We start from the raw sequence: 3,669 nt of genomic DNA, 5'->3' as shown, positions 1-3,669 counted from the left end.
TCTGCCATCTCCAATGAGATTCTTGCAGCTTGTACCTCAAAGATCCCTAGCTTCTCCATTACAGAGAGAGGCATGAGGTTCACACTTGACCCTAAGTGACACAGGGCCTTCTTGAAGGTCATGGTGCCTATGGTACAAGGTATGGAAACTTCCCAGATCTTGTCTCTTTTGAGGTAATTTCTGCCTAGACAAGTCATCCAGTTCTTTGGTGAGCAAGGGAGGTTTATCTTCCCAAGTCTCATTTCCAAATAACTTGTCATTTAGCTTCATGATTGCTCCAAGGTATCTAGCAACTTGCTCTTCAGTGACATACTCATCCTCTTCAGAGAATACTCATCAGAGCTCATGAAAGGCAGAAGTAAGTCCAATGGAATCTCTATTGTCTCATTTTGAGCCTCAGATTCCCATGGTTCCTCATTGGGGAACTCAGAGGAGGTTGGTGCACGCCCATTGAGGTCTTCCTCAGTGGCGTCCACCTCCTCTCTTTCCCTCTCCATATTCGGCCATGGTTATGGCTTGCACTCTCCTTTTGGATTTCTTCTGTATTACTTGGGAGAGTACTAGGAGGGAGTTCAGTAACCTTCTTGCTCAGCTTCCCACTTGTGCCTCCAAATTCCTAATGGAGGACCTTGTTTCAGTCATGAAACTTTGAGTGGTTTGATTAGATCAGAGACCAGGTTGCTAAGTCAGGGGTTCTGCTTAGAATTCTCTGTCTGTTGCTGAGAAGATGATGGAAAAGGCTTGCCATTGCTAAACCTGTTTCTTCCACCATTATTGTTGTTGTAACCTTGTTGAGGTCTTTCTTGATTCTTCCATGAGAAATTTGGGTGATTTCTCCATGAAGAATTGTAGTGTTTCCATAGGTTCTCCTAGGTAATTCACCTTCCATTGAAGGGTTCTCAGGATCATATGTTTCTTCCTCATGAAGCATCCTTAGTACTGCCAGGTGCATTTTGCATTCCAGACAGACTTTGAGAGATCAAATTGACTTGTTGAGTCAATATCTTGTTCTGAGCCAGTATGGCATTCAGAGTGTCAATCTCGAGAACTCCTTTCTTCTGACTAGTCCCATTGTTCAAGGATTCCTTTCAGAAGTACATGAATTGGTTATTTGGCAACCATTTCAATTAGTTTCCTGAGCCTCTGTAGGCGTCTTCAGATGAAGAGATCTTCCAGCAGAGCTATCCAAAGACATCTTGGATAGTTCAGAGAGACCATCATAGAAAATACCTATGATGCTCCATTCAGAAAGCATGTCAGAAGGACATTTTCTGATTAATTGTTTGTATCTTTCCCAGCTTCATAGGGATTCTCCATCCTTCTGTCTGAAGGTTTGGACTTCCACTCTAAGCTTACTCCATTTTTGAGGTGGAAAGAACTTTGCCAAGAAGGCATTGACTAGCTTTTCCCAAGAGTCAAAGCTATCTTTAGGTTGTGAGTCCAACCATATTCTAGCTCTGTCTCTTACAGCAAAAGGGAATAGCATCAGTCTGTAGACCTCAGGGTCACCCCATTAGTCTTGACTGTGTCACAGATTTGCAAGAACTCAGCTAAAAACTGATGAGGATCTTCCATTGGAAGTCCATGGAATTTGTAATTCTGTTGCATTAGAGAAACTATTGAGCTTAAGCTCAAAGTTGTTTGCTCCAATGGCAGGGATAGAGATGCTTCTCCCATAGAAGTTGGGAGTAGGTGCAGTAAAGTCACCCAGCACCTTCCTTGCATTGTTGGCATTGTTGTTGTTTTCGGCTGCCATGTGTTCTTCTTCTTTGAAGAATTCGGACAGGTCCTCTAAAGAGAGTTGTGCTTTGGCTTCTCTTAGCTTTCTCTTCAAGGTCCTTTCAGGTTCAGGGTCAGCTTCAACAAGAATGCCTTTGTCTCTGCTCCTGCTCATATGAGAAGAGAACAAGAAGATGTGGAATCCTCTATGTCACAGTATAGAGATTCCTTGAGGTGTCAGAGGAAACGAAAAATAGAAGAAGGAGGTAAAAGAATTCGAACTTGATTAGATAGAGTTCGAATTGTGCATGAAGAGGGAGTAGTACCCCATAAATAAAAGGATGTGAGAAGAGGAAAGAGGATTTTCGAAAATAATTAAAAAGATGTCAAAAACATTTTGAAAAATTGATTGATAATTTTCGAAAATCCAAAGTGGAAAAGAAATCAAGTGATTTTGAAAAAGATTTTTGAAATTAGAAGTCAAAAAGATTTGATTAAAAACTTATTTTGAAAAAGATGTGGTTAAGAAGATATGATTGTTTTAAAAAAATGTGATTGAGAAAATATGATTTGAAACGATTTTAAAAAGATTTGATTTTAAAAATTAATGACTTGCCTATCAGAAAAGATATGATTCAACATTAACCTTTCTCAACAGAAAAGGCAACATACTTGAAATGTTGAATCAAATCATTAATTGATAGCAGGTATCTTTGAAAAAGGAAAGAAATTGATTTTGAAAACATTTGATTGAAAAGATATGATTTGAAAAAGATTTGATTTTGAAAAACTTAGAAAACTTGAAAAAAAAATGATTTGAAAAACAAAATTCCTCCTTTGCCATCCTGGCGTTAAACGCCCAAATGTATCCATTCTGGCGTTTAACGCCCAAAATGCACCCTTTTTGGGCGTTAAACGCCCAACCAGGTGCCCTGGCTGGCGTTTAAACGCCAGTCTGTCCTTCTTCACTGGGCGTTTTGAACGCCCAGCTTTTTCTGTGCAATTCCTCTGCTGTATGTTCTGAATCTTCAATTCTCTGTATTATTGACTTGAAAAGACACAAATTAAAAATATTTTTGGATTTTTAATAATGAAGGATAATCAAAATGCAACTAAAATCAAATAACAATGCATGCAAGACACCAAACTTAGCAGTTTGTATACTACTGACACTAATGAGAATGCATATGAGACACACAAAATACTTCAAGTCAATAGAATTCAAAGATTAGAGCACGAAAATTATCAAGAATTACTTGAAAATCCTTAAGACACATGAATGAATGCATGCAATTGACACCAAACTTGAGATGAGACTAATGTCTCAACAAGAAACATAACATATTTTTGGTTTTTATGATTTTGTAAATTTTTTTGTGTTTTTCAAAAATTTAAGTGGAAAAAGATATCAAAATTCTTAATGAGAATTCCAGGAATTAGTGCAATGCTAGTCTAAGACTCCGGTCCAGGAATTAGACATGGCTTCACAGCCAGCCAAGCTCTCAAAGAAAGCTTCGCTCCAAAACACTAGACATGGCCAAAGGCCAGCCAAGCCTTAGCAGACCACTGCTCCAAAAGCAAGATTGATAAAAAATCAACAAGCTCTTGTGATGATAAGTTGAAATCTCGGTCCAATGAGATTAGACATGGCTTCTCAGCCAGCCAGACTTCAACAAATCATCATGAAACTCTAGAATTCATCTTCAAGAATTTCGAAAAAAAAAATACCTAATCTAAGCAACAAGATGAACCGTCAGTTGTCCATACACAAAACAATCCCCGGCAACGGCGCCAAAAACTTGGTGCGCGAAATTGTGAACAATACTTTTCACAACTCTCATAATCCCCGGTCATGAACCCCAAGAACGTGGTAGCTCATTCCATGGCATTACACAACTTCGCACAACTAACCAGCAAGTGCACTGGGTCGTCCAAGTAATAAACCTTACG

This window comes from Arachis stenosperma, chromosome 2 (assembly GCF_014773155.1).
Source record: "Arachis stenosperma cultivar V10309 chromosome 2, arast.V10309.gnm1.PFL2, whole genome shotgun sequence".
NCBI lineage: Eukaryota > Viridiplantae > Streptophyta > Magnoliopsida > Fabales > Fabaceae > Arachis > Arachis stenosperma.
The sequence above is the reverse complement of the archived record's forward strand: the minus strand, read 5'-3'. Positions refer to the sequence as shown.